Raw genomic sequence first — 14,104 nt, forward strand, 5'->3', positions numbered from 1 at the left:
AAGCTGAATTTGGCCCATGGGGAAATATCCTGCTAAGTTATGCCCATATATTAGTTTATATGCATTTCCAAATAGCTTTCTATGTATCTTTCCATCACTACGGGTCTATCTAAAGTACACCTAACTTCTCTTTCAGGTTAGTATTTCAGGACCAGTCCCTAAAATTCATATTTATTCATTATAAGGTAAAAGAGGTATTTGGGATATCACCTCTACATACTTTAAGTGGTGGAGAGTTGTGAGAAGCAGGGAATTAATGGGTTTCACAATTAACTTTAAAGGATCAGTTGTCTAATGCGGGGCATGGCAGAAGATTGACTGACACTTCCAGAACCCTTTTTGTTTGTTTTGGCGCCACAAAAAATAATTGTTTGCTTAGGGTTTGCTAAGAAAATAAATCCATAAGAAGCGATTCAGCTAACCCTGTAAATTTCAGGATTTCATGTTATCAGGGACTGGAGCAATAGCACAGTGGGTAGGGCATTTGTCTTGCACATGGCTGACACGGCTTCCATTCCTCCGTCACTCTCAGAGAGCCCTACAAGTTACCGAGAGTATCTCTCCCGTATGGCAGAGACTGGCAAGCTACCTGTGGCGTATTCGATATGCCAAAATCAGTAACAAGTCTCTTGGGGCCGGAGCGATAGCACAGCGGGTAGGACGTTTGCCTTGCACGTGGCCGACCTGGGTTCGATCCCCAGCATCCCATATGGTCCCCCAAGCACTGCCAGGAGTAATTCCTGAGTGCAAAGCCAGGAGTAACCCCTGAGCATCGCTGGGTGTCACCCGAAAAGCAAAAAAAAAAAAAATCAGTAACAAGTCTCACAATCGAGATGTTACTGGTGCCCCCTTGAGCAAATCAATGAGCAATGAGACAACAGTGCTATATGTTATCAGGATGGAGGATACTAGTGGAGGTGAATTAGCATCACTTGTTTTGTCAGGTGCAGGGACACCGGTTAGTGTGGTTTGATGCTGTTGAAGGGCCATTTTCCTTTAGTCAGGGTCAGAGTAAAAGGGAAATAGATGGCATTTAGCTGCTGGGGGTGGGGGGTAGCCATCTGTGATTTTCAAGTTCTCAAGACATATCCAGGAAACCAGCTCCACTTTACTGAATACAGGGATAGAGAACAAGGCTAGAGAATTTGGAAAAATGCAGGTTATTTTGTCTCCTCTATACCACATTACCTTCCCAGAGTCGCTTTATCTACAAACTGGAACTCAGTGTGTATTGTTTGCTTTCATTTGTTATTGGCTATTTGTGTGTTTGTTGTTAATTAGGAGACAGAGGGGCATGTCGTATCTAAACTTCTCTTTTGTTGTAAGGAAAGAGAGAACAGTACGGTATTGATATATTTGCTAGTCTGTACATAAAACTTTTGTGTAGGCAGGAAATATCCTCTGAAGCCACTAGTTTTAGTCCAATGACTGGCACATCTAAGGGTTTAGAAAGCATCATTAAATAGATAGCAGGAAAGAAATAAGAAAAAAGAGTATAGGGAGGGAGAGAGAGAGATAAAGTATTCATTGAACTTAACCTTGGAATGATGCCCTTGGGAAGAGAAATCAGGCCTTTTCTTACATGAAAAACACAGGGAAATGAGAAAAGTAAAGCTTATGTAGATTTTTTAAGCTGCTGGACAATTAGGCAGTTTCTGTTTTAATAAAATTCGAAGGCCCCCTACCATTTGAAAGGAAGTTTTAGTAATGTGACAGTTTCAATTTTGGACTATAGAAATGATTTATGAATAGAAAAATGAAACATTGCTTCAAGAATAGCTATATAATTTCAAACACAAAATGATTATATTAAAGGTTTAGGTAATATGTTGCTTTATCTGAAACAGTAAAATGTGCAGAGCCACTGGAATGCTTACATACTGAATAGCTAACCAGTTGTTACCATGAAGTCAGTTTCATTTCATTATGTGGATGTTGGTTCATAAAATTATCACAAGTCACCGGTTAACATTTTTGCTGCTTGGGGCTGGAGAAATAGAACAGCAGGTAAGATACTTCCTTGACTGAGCCAGGTTTGATCCCTGGCATTTCTTAGCGTCCCCAGAGCCTGGCAGGAGTGATGCCTGGGTGCAGAGCCAGAAGTGAGCCATATCAGTGACCCAGTTCCAAGTTCCTGGAGTGCATGACTACATCCATGCAACACCTCTTCCAAGTTTCACCGTACTAACAGCCTAGTAAGAGTACAGCAAATTTGATGACAGTCACATAGAAATGTTCGACATAAATAAACCAGCTTGGGAAGACCTCAGTGACTTTGATAACACCATTTTGAGAGATAACAATGATCAAAAATTGACACTAGCACAGCTGGATGTGATCCCCAAACGAAAATATTTTCTGTCACTGAATGAAGGACAGATAACATTCCCTTGACTATTGATCCCAAAGGGCAATGCAGACTGGGTTTTATCACTTTATCTCACTGGTGGAATTCAGAACAGCATATTCAGAACCATTGATTGATTGCATAATTTTCTAGCAACCTCATGTGTTCTGTCCATATAAGGGAGGGATTCTATTTTTTCCCTAAAAAGTATTTATTTTATTTTATCAGAAATGTGTTCCTTGGGGCTGGAGTGATAGCATAGCGGGTAGGGCGTTTGCCTTGCACGCGGCTGACCCGGGTTCAAATCCCAGCATCCCATATGGTCCCCTGAGCACCGCCAGGGGTGATTCCTGAGTGCAGAGCCAGGAATAACCCCTGTGCATCGCCAGGTATGACCCAAAAACCAAAAAAAAAAAAAAGAAATGTGTTTCTTTTGTGTATTATATAGAGTGCAGGCATACAGAGTAGTTCTAAAGAAGGAATATGTTTTATTAACATTCTTAGAGTAATAAAACAACTTCCATTCTCTTCTCATAATGCTAAAACTAAAGAAGTTAATCTTGCCCATTTATGTCTTTTTTCAGTTTACTTTTTTGCCTTTCTCTTGGATCCAGAGTTGTGTAAATTCTTTTTCTTCTAAAGGATGTGTTGCCTCCTTTCCTATGATGTGAGTATGTTATCAAACTGAATTTCTAGTGCTTGATGCTCAAAACTCAATTGCAAGGTATAGGATTGGTAAAAAATAGAGTAAAAAATAGGTAGGTACTAGTGGACTCAGAAGATATTGCACTAGCCTCCCCCAAATATACATTTTTATAAGATTGAGATTGAGATATACATCACTGGTTGGGAAAGCACATTAGAAGAAAGTTGTGGTAGTAAGTCGGGGGAGAAAAGAGTGCTGTCTTGAGAAAGTCCTGCTGTGTCAGCAATTTAATGAATCAATCGTAGAAGGTGGCATATTACTAGTAAAATATTGCAATAATATTGTTACACATCATCAATCCTGGGGTGTGCAAAAGACAATTTTTAGAAAAATTCAGAAGGGTATGGCGTTTTCTTGTTCCTTACTCAATTTGTCACTGGCTCTGTCTTAATATTGATAATATTGAGCATACAAGGCCTGAGAACATCCTTTTAGGACAGAACAGGGAAATGACCAAGGGCAGTTAGAGGTTATAAGAATACTCAAAGAAAAGGAAAGCAAGACAGGGTAGAATAAAAGTGGATAACAAAATTGATGAATGACTGATACTATGGCAAGAAAACACAGCCAGTTTTGTGGATACCCATCACAGAATAATGAAGACTGATTAAGGCGATACTGGCTTCCAAGTCAGTGGTGCAGCAGAGTTCATCTTTATATGCTTGTGTTAGAGGAACATTGACAAGTAGGACAAGAAAACAATCATGGATTATCCAAAAAGAAGTTAATTATGTTGTCAGTGATATTCTCCACTGAAATATATTTGAAACTGAGCACATTTGGAAAGGTGCATAATTTGGACCTAATAACAATTGCTATTTCATGCATTAGATGAAGATTAGAACTAAGACACTGCACTTAGAAGAAAACTTCATAATTGGAAAATGTTACATAATTGAGAATATGCACATCCTCTGATGCTCTCTCAACCATACCATAGAACTCATCAGACAATCTTATCAGGAAATCTTTTTTCAAGGAACACAGAATGCAACAGTCTCTTAAAAATTATCTTCACAGAACAAGCTGCAAAACTGCCAAATTGTCCCAGGTGATCACACTCTGAGCTAAAAACTCAGTGGCCTTCTTGGAATGGTGCTTTCAGACTGTCTTCATGTCCAAATAGGCTCAGCACCTACCACACCCAACATTTTCCACCATATAAATGACCCAGTTCCAAAATTCTTGGATTGCATGACTACATCTGTGCAACACCTCTTCCAAATTTCACAGTGCTAATAGCCTAGTAATAGTACAACAAATTTGATAACAAAGTCACATAGAAACCCACCAAGCACATGAGTGAAAACAATGACACAGAAGGCTCAACATGCGCAAACCAGCTCAGGAAATCCTCAGTGACTTTGGTAACACTGTTTTTAAGAGATAACAATTTTTACAAATTGACTTACTGATATTTATTCTAATAATGTCATTTTGTTGTAACAAACAGTATGAAGTATTTTTTTGTGTGCCTCCTAAGAGGGCAGGCGTGGGGGCTGAGAAGGAAACTGGGAACATTGGAGGGAAGGTCACACTGGTGGTGTGATGTGTGTTGGAAATTTGGATGCTTGAAACAACTGTGTTATGAACAACTTTCTGAATCATAGTGCTATTATTCACTGTATCACTGTCATCCCATTGCTCATTGATTTGCTCGAGCAGGCACCAGTAACGTCTCCATTGTGAGACTTGTTATAGTTTTTGGCATATCGAATATGCCACAGGGAACTTGTCAGGCTCTGCCAACCAGGCGGGATACTCTCAGTAGCTTGCAGGGATCTCCGAGAGGGACGCAGGAATCAAACCAGGGTCAGCCACGTGCAAGGCAAATGCCCTATCTGCTGTGCTGTTGCTCTAGCCCAGTGCTATTATTAAAAATTGTAAATGGTCTTTACTGATCTATAGAACTGAACTTATCATGGTAGAGAAAGGAGGTGGGGGGAAGTGGGATATATGTTAAGGGAGGGCACTCTGATGGAACGTGTTGTGTTGGATATTGCATGTCTGAAACCCTATCATAAACAGCATTATAAATCACAATTCCTAAACTAAAAATTAAAAAGATTCTCAATTAAAAAATGCATGTGAGGAGCAAGGTATAATCTCTAATTCTTGCCCATTTAGAATTTCTTCCCCTATTGTAACTGGAGAGATAGCACTTGCCTTGCATGCATTTGACCCCAGTTTGACCCCCTATGTCACTTAGGTCTCTGAGCACTGCTAGTAGAGATCCCTGAGTACCGAGTCAGGAGTAAGCCTAGAGTATCTACCAACATCCCCTCAAGCCCCCCAAAAAGTGTTTATTAGCACTTCCTTCCATATCTATGGAAATTTGGGACATTTACTTATGGATGAATATAGGGAATTTGGAAATTTAAATAATAATGTCATCTATTTATTTATTTAAATAAATAAATTTATTTAATTATATCATTAATTAATGCCATTAATGCCATTTAAATAAATAAATTACTTATTTATTTATTTAATAAATATGTTCAGTATAAGGGAAGTTTGTTTATCACAAGACTTTACAATTTTCACTACTTTTCCCTCTTCACTTATAATACAAGATAGACCTAGCCAGAACCTTAGATACGTAAAAAGGACTTCTATCACACTCTCTAATATTAGCTTCAATTTGCTTTGAATATAGACCGGATCCCAGAAGATATTCAATGAAATATAAATTTGTAAATTAGCCTGCAAATCATTATCACATTTAGATCTGTCTATTTAACTGTGTCAAAGGATTTTGTTGTTGTTGTTGTTAAATTCTAGTATTCTGTCTCCCTTTGTGCTGGTTTTATCCTTGCTGTCAATTTCTCATTTTCAAAATCTTGAGAGAAATGGGAACGGACTCTGATTTCAGGCTTGAATGGTAGTATCCTGGTGGGAGGCGTGAACAGGTCAAACTGATATGGTAGCACTGTAGCACTGTCTCATCAATTTGAGGACACCAGTAACGTTTCCATTGTGAGATTTGTTATAATTACTGTTTTGGGCATATAGAATATGCCACGGGGGGCTTACCAGGCTCTGCTGTGCAAAGGGGATACATTCAGTAGCTTGCTGGGCTCTCCGAGAGTGACAGAGGCATTGAACCAGGGTTGGCTGTGTGCATGGAAAATGCCCTACCTGCTGTGCTATCACTCCAGTCCAAACTGATATGGTAAGAAAAATATTTCTTGAAAGGTAGATTCTAGGATTGGAGATAGTAGGTGGTAAAGGTCTTTCCTTGCACGTGTCTGAAACTGATTTGAATCTTGGCACCATGTGTAATCCTCAGAGCACAGTCAAGGATCACTTATGAGAATTTAGCTAAGAATAGCCCCATGAGCACTGCTCGGTGTAGCCCCAAAATAAAATGAAAAATATTCCTATTTTACCTCAAAGTGCTCTCCAGAAAACAAACATTTTCCTGAGTCATTTTGAGATAGAGACATTTAGTTGTTTAGAGTCTCAACTTTGGAATGTCTTGAGAAGTTCTATAACTCAACAATTAGTTTGTCCAAATATTTTATAGAACCAGTTTAGACAAGTCCAATTTAATAACTTTGTTTCAATCCTTACTATAGAATAGGAGACAGTGATATAGAAATAAAGGAGGGAAAAGGATTGATATTGGAATAAACTGAAAATTCATTGGGATTTCTAAGAATAAATAGTGGAGAGAGCAGTCAAAGCATCTTCAGATGACAGATACTTCTGGATTCTAGTGTCCTTGCATATTCAGAAAATGAGCACAAAATTTGTCCAAATATAATCACTGTGGTTATCACCATTCTTTTGAAAAGGACAGTGTCAGATTTACTCAAAAAGAAAAGAAAAACTGGATATGTTTGTTTAAAATAGTATAACATTTAAAAAGTTAAAAGAATTAAAATTTTATCTTTACAAAAAGCTATGCACTATAACATTTTACTTTCATATTCACCCTCATGTATCAAGATATATTGTACTCTTCATATTCACCCCTACTTGATTAACTAATTATAGAAACAAATTAAGCTTACTTCTAATAAATTTAGACAGTTATTCAGCATAAATACAGTATGAAAATATATAATCATAGATGTGCTTTTGAGTGACTTAGCTGTATTTTGTTGTTGTTTTTAAGAAATTTTAGATTGAGCTCTTGATGTCCTATTTTGGTTTAGAACATTTTCTTTCCTTGGAGTCACCATGAAAATCCAATGATAACACCGATATTTTGGACTTAATTTCTCTATTTTTGAGGTTCCCAAAATGTTCTGAAGTTCTGTCTCTTCCAGAAATATTACTGTTTCCTTTTCATTGACAGGGGAATAAAAAATCATACTACTAATGGATCTTGTAAAACTCTATAAATAGTAAGACATTATTTGTATTTGAGTACAACGTTTATGAATCCCCCTAACCTAAAATTTGTCAATATTTCCTCCAGGTTTAACATCTAATTAAGATCATACCCTTATAGTAGCACTGATAGGGTCTGAGCAGATAGAGGGTATCTTATCTAAGTAAAAAAATTAAGAAGATATCTATGTACTAACTTTGGCTGCAAAATAATATTTACATTATTTTGCAGATCAGGGATTGCTGGACTCCTGTAAAAAATGTTTCTCTCTCTCTCAAAAGTTACTTTACTGCCCTTTCACCATCTCCAATCAGTCATTGCACATTGAAAACACCTGCAGAGCTTTCAAAAGCCCAGCCTTTTAAAATTAGAATCTCAAATGCTGGTGTGCTGGCAGCTATTGATATTTGTTAAAAGCTCCCCTAGAGTGTCTGATAGGTTAGGACCTAGACTGACTCATGTTTCTCACTAGGCACTTACCTTCACAGTTGAACAAACAAATCTTCACAGAAAACACTGAGAATCTGAAGATATTGACAATAGTGTAATAGAACATGAGTTTTAAAATTCTTTATTTTGCACGCATATACTGCCAAAGCCCATGTGCTGCCTGTGTCCATGTGCTGCTGTTGAGTGTATGTGGTGTCTTAGCACTTGTATTGCCTGCATCTCCCCTCTTGAGATGTATACTTTCATATCTAATGCCAGGATGTGTACTGGAGCTCGTCCACTATGGAGAAGTCCACATTCTCTCCTGAGCATGCTATTGTCTGTCTGTCTGTCTGTCTGTCTGTCTGTCTGTCTGTCTCTCTCTCTCTCTCTCTCTCTCTCTCTCTCTCGCACCTCGCTTCCTCAAAACTTCCAAATAAAACCTATTTTGACTTCACTGTTCTCCTCCTCAAATTCTTTTCTATACGAGGAAGGTGAAGGACCAGAAAGACCTGGGTAAGGTCTAGGACTGACTTTCCTTTTCTGCAAGGAGCAAGGCCTACAGTCCTAGATTTCCTCAGCCATACCCTGGTGTGAGAGGTGGACAGAGAGATAATGATGTATTTCCGTCTTGAGGCTGCCGCCTCTCTCCCTGCCACTTCACATAAGTTATGTGGGGACCCCACAAGCATCATTAATTTGCAACCACGAAGCGATGATGATGACACAGTGAAGAATTTTGAGATGAACAAGGAAAATTTTCTGTGGAGGCATGATCTTTGGGAAAAACTCTAGTGGGAGGATTTCACTGACTTTACCTTGTTGTGAATATGTGGTCTCCATGAGAAGGCAACCCTCCCTCCCTTGTATGTCTCCTATGCTAATGACCACAGTATACAAGAGAAGTATACAAGGGAAACCCACTATTGCTTAAGAACTGTAAGATCTGGGGGTCTATGGCATAAGATCAACCAGATTGGAACCCTTCCTTATATCTCTGCTCTCAGTCCAACAAAGGGAATTGACAAGAGATTGCCAACAGAGAATTGCAATATTAATGAATCCAGCTGGAAGGGCTAAGCAAACTAAAGACAGGCAGAAAGAACTAGTAAACAGAAAGATATTGAAAGTCAGCAAGCAGAACGTTTTCTTTCTCAATCTAGAAGCAATGTATGTCTTCCAAAGTCACAATCAGAGGCTTCGAGTTGGTATGCAACTGTGGTCAAATCTGAGACCAGGTCATATCCCAGGATGCCTGGGGTACAGCACGGTGGTTATTAATGGCGATGTCTGCTCCAGTGACTTTCTGAAAGCTTTTAGGGGCCCTTGACAGGGAAAGGGACATCCGCTCCTGCAACTTTCAGGGTTTGCTTGCCAGGGAATGGGACAGCCTCTCCTCCTACAGTCTTTAAGTGATTAAAGTCTCCTCCTAACAGAAGTTACCGCAGATAATAGAAAGTTGTAATATAAAGGGAGATATAAGCCAGAGGTGTTAAAGTACACTGGGAGAAATTAAAGAGACTAAGAGAAAGAGAATATCAAAACTCACCCGTTTTAGCTTTTCTTTTACATCGCTTGTTGCTGCTGAGAAGTATGGAAAATTAGTTCTCAATTTCTAAATAATCTTCTTTTTGGGTGTTTGGGGAAGAGCCTGGCAGTTTCAGGGGCTCAAATATTCCTAGGAACTGCCCTAAAGCTGTTTCTCGCCCCTACTCTCCAGGAGGAATCCAGTGAATATATTGTCTGTTGATGAGTCAGCTACTGATAACTGAAAAAAATAATAGGCCATTTTGAAACTTAGCCCCCCCCGCCCGCTATAAAGAGCCTTTTTGACTTTAGTTGTTTCTAAGATGAAGAATTGGGTGACAAATGTAGAAAATAATTGTAGTCTGTGGTCAGCCTTTTCAGACTATATTATTAATTAGTTTTCCCAGTACATGTAAATGTAAGCTATTATTAATATAGCTATTTCAACTCAGCTTTGTCACCAGGTATCAAACCTAGTCTTGATCTTAGAGAACTTGATAGATAATGGATGGAGATATCATTAATTGGAAAGAAAAAAATTCTTGTTGAAATAAAACTTGTTCTGAAATGAAATGAAGAAAAGTTACAAAAACTACACGGTCAAAGTGGATTATTAATTTTCTAATACCTTTTTGGTGAGATCTATGGAAAAATATTAGACATATGATCCAGAATCATGTTACAGTGTTCTTAGATAACTATACACTAAAATGTCACTGGAAATCAAGGGTTTCAACATATGAGTAAATGAATTACACATTGTAATGTTAAACTGCATGTTCTAATTCCTCAGATTTTAACTCTACTTCTTTTTACTAGGACCCCAGAAAACAGATATGTTGTATCTTATTGTGAGTCAGGTGAAATATTTGTATTTCTCTCTTGGAAACTTCAATATGTTTCAATGTTTCATGGTTGTGTATAAAACTAAAGGCTCGCAGAGGACTGGATCTGGATGGCCCGTGGTCAAGGAAAGGCTAAGGAAGAATGAGGACCCAGCTGGTTGCTGACTTGTTACTATTTATTCAATCTTTAAACTTCCATCTCCCGCACCCCCAGCTCCTGCCTCTCTCCGGATCTACCTCCACTCCCTTCTCTTGTCTCCCCTTCCCCATGTCTCTCTCTCTGTCTCTCTCTGTCTCTGTCTCTGTCTGTCTCTGTCTCTGTGTCTCTGTCTCTGTCTCTGTCTCTGTCTCTGTCTCTCTCTCTCTCTCTCTCTCTCTCTCTCTCTCTCTCTCTCTCTCGGAACCCCTTTTTGCTCATGGCGCAATACATTGATGTCACCAAAGGCACCAAAAGATCTTACAGGAAGAACATTGAGGCAACATTATTCTCTTGTATCTGCAGGCCAGTAATCTAGGCCTCTGGAAAGAAGATACAAAACCCAAACCTAAGCCTTCCTTGGGCTGAAAAGCACTCTGATTTACATACCAAAGACTGGGCTTGGCTGCCACATGAAATCTACATGTCAATTACAAACTAGGCAGCACCTGAAATCTACATCCCAAAGACTAGGCTGGGCCAGAGCCTGGAATCTACAATGTAACAATTCAAGCTTAAAAGGTTCAATAACAATAGCACAACACCTATTCTCTAGGACAGATACTCTTTCAGCAGGACCCATCTATGATGAAATCCCATGGTTGTGTTTCTCCTCTCCTTGTCCAACAAACATATAAGCATTCATAATATTAATCGTTTTGTATGGGCATAGCAAGAGATGCATTAAACTTTTAGAATTGCTCTCCTGGGGTCATCTCAATCTCAGACTACAGTGCTCAGGCCAGATTAGTCTTTCCTATCCCTAGCAGGGTCCTAGTCTTGTCATTACTTTAAGATCATGACAGCACTTGTCCATGATCAGACTCTTAACTTATAGTTAAGAATGAGGCACTTTGGCCAGGCCCATCTCGATGCCAGGGTAGCACATAACTTACCGCTTGCCCTGGGTCCGTCTCGTCCCCCGTTGGGACCCTGCCTTTTAGAGGGCTAGGAACTGAGGGCAACCAAGGCTACAGTCAAGAAAGCAGATGCCCGGGAATTAATATTATTCAAAGCCAATTAAATGTCTTTCTTTGTCCATACAAAAAGGACTTGCTCTGAATAAACTATGCAAAGGACTCAAGGAGAAGAGAAAAACATTATTTACAAGTCAACAGAACACTAAGAAAGAAGCTACAAATAAACACAGAGGAATGGGAGCACTGTGACGGGAGTATCCCGATAAACCTAAACTACCTGAAGCTATGTAATCCTACACTATATTGGTTTTCATAAGTCTAGATAGAAAGTCTTTCATCTCTGTAATAAGGTCTGCTTACCATATAGACAGGACATCTCAATGCCATTGTGAGACCCCAAAATCTTCTTCTACGGAATAATTTAAAAGGTTAAATTAAAGGTGAGGTTAAATGACAGAAGCATGTTCAGTAATAGTAAGTACTGATACAGGTACTCTACATTTCAGAGAGACCCTAGAGGCATGCTGGCTCAAAGAAGACCTGAAATCATCTCTGCTAATGAAAAATGAGGGATATGGAGATCTGTAATGACTGACCACAGCCTGGGTCCTGTTCTCAGTGTCAAGAAAAGTAATGGAGACCAAGATCTCTCTTTCTCCAGAAGGTGAGAGGTCTGAGGCCCCTCCAGCCCAGCTCATCATGCTGACCTGTTCTTCTCATCTTCACACTGGTTGAGCTTGGGTAATATTGATGTGACAGCTAAAAATATTAATGGCCTTGTTAGTATAAGACACCTATTTTGTCCTCAGCCTGCCTCCAGGACCGCTCAATAAATAAAGGAATATCCTTAGTGGAAAGTTCTTTAATCTTTTTGTGTTTATGCAAGAGAGCAGCCCAGGTTTATTAAGCCTTCTGGCAAATTTAAGTGAAGGTGGAGAGAAACTACGTTTCTGTAACTTGCCTTTTGTAGAAATCAGAATTCTAGTTCTACAGAAGTCTCTGAATAAATATATTCTAATAGATTAATTTACAATGTGCCACCTGGGGTAATCCAGATAAAACCGGACTTACTGGCTGTAGCAACCTGCTGTCAGTAGGCAAGGGACTCGACGCTGCACATGCTGCCGTTAGTCTGACCAGTGCAGTGGAAGCCAGGGGTCTAACAGGAGAACTTCCGCTGAGAAGGGAGACATTGTCTTGAGACTGCCAATCCTCTGAGGGACTTCCAGGTAAACATCTAAGCTGGTTCTAAATATTTGTGGTTTTGTTCTATATGAACATAGTATTTGGAGAGAACAAAGATTTTTAAAAGTTGAGTTATCCGTCCCCCCGCCCCTGCGGCGGGCCGGGTGAGACGTTCCGGAGCGCGGGCGCGACGGGCCCCTGGCGCAGGCGCTGCCCGGCCGCCGTGCGCTCGTGTGTTGCGTGTGTGCAGATAAGACCCAAGAAAATAAATGGCATCTGGGGATTTCTGCCTGCCTGGGAAGGGATGGAAATACTTCAACAAGTGTGCAGCAAACAGCCTCCTCCTTGCAACCTGAGTGCAGACGATCTGTTACATACCCACACTTCACTGCTGCTGCGGCGCTCACACACGCGGGTGAGTGGCCTCAGCCGCACCCTCGCCAAGGAGCGGGCTCAGGCATGGAAGGAACTCGACTGCTAAGACGGCGTGTCTGCGGTCTGAGATCCTACAGAGAGTCGTTCAAGAGCTGCTGGTAGACTGTTATGTGAAGTCACAAGACACACATTTTACTTCCGAGACAGAGTTTCACGAAGTCCTTGAGCAAAGGCTGCTCGTAATGGAACTGACCCGACTCCTGGATCCGAGTCAGGAGGAGACACCGCCCCTGCTTGGATTGCAGAGAGCAGCCCTGCTGGAGCTCATGCCCCCTCAGAGAGTTTCTCGTGGATGAGAGCTCAGCTTCTTGCTTGAAGTGGAGGAACAGCTCAGGAGGAAATGCTTCACTTTGCTCTGCTACCACAAACCCCAGTGCAGATTCAGACGGTGAGACGCTGAAGGCAGTCAAGGTGTGGGAGCTGGCCGAGGTCCTGGCAGGTGAGAAGCAGCAGTACGAGGACGGGCGGAGCCAGCAGCAGGAGCAGCAGGTGCTGCTGGAGAAGAGGAGTGCTGCCTACTCGCAGGTGCTTCTCCGCTGCCTGGCCTTGCTGCAGAGGCTGCTTCAGGAGCACCGGCTACAGGCGCAGTCTGAGCTAGACCGCATCAACGCCCAGTACCTGGAGATCAAGTGCAGTGCCATGGTGCTCAAGCTGAGGATGGAGATGCTAAAGATTTTGTCTGACACTTACACTACTGAGAAAGTGGAAGTTCATCGTCTCATTAGGGACCGTTTGGAGGGGGCCGTTTGCCTACAGGAGCAGGACATGGAGAAGTCCCGACAGGTCCTGAACACCTATGAGGTCCTTAAGGAGGAGTTTGACAGGCTGGTGAAAGAGTACACACAACTCAAGCAGACAACGGAGAACAGGCGCTGGGCACTTCAGGAGTTCAACAGGGCCTGCCGCTGAGCACGGAGCAGCCAGGAGAGACGCCTGTTGCTCTTCCTGTAACGGGACCACCTCTGTCTGAGGCTACCTTCACTGGAGAAAGTGTGGGCTGCCTTGTATGAAACACGTCAAGCGTTTAGGTACCTTCTTGATTTTTCTTCAATTTTCACAGTGAACTAAGATTTGCTTTTTCTCTTCTGAACAATACAGCCAGATGATGTAGTTTTATATGGAACAAATTGTCAGTGGTTGCCCCATCATAGTCGATTATTTCTCGGATAAAG

General features: G+C 40.9%; 1 pseudogene; it reads left to right on the plus strand.

Annotated features, from left to right (window-relative positions):
• Positions 1 to 12,766: 12,766 nt before the first annotated feature.
• Positions 12,767 to 13,841, plus strand: LOC101551728 (HAUS augmin-like complex subunit 4; annotated as a pseudogene).
• Positions 13,842 to 14,104: the final 263 nt, after the last annotated feature.

The sequence above is a fragment of the Sorex araneus genome, chromosome 6 (assembly GCF_027595985.1).
Source record: "Sorex araneus isolate mSorAra2 chromosome 6, mSorAra2.pri, whole genome shotgun sequence".
Taxonomy (NCBI): domain Eukaryota; kingdom Metazoa; phylum Chordata; class Mammalia; order Eulipotyphla; family Soricidae; genus Sorex; species Sorex araneus.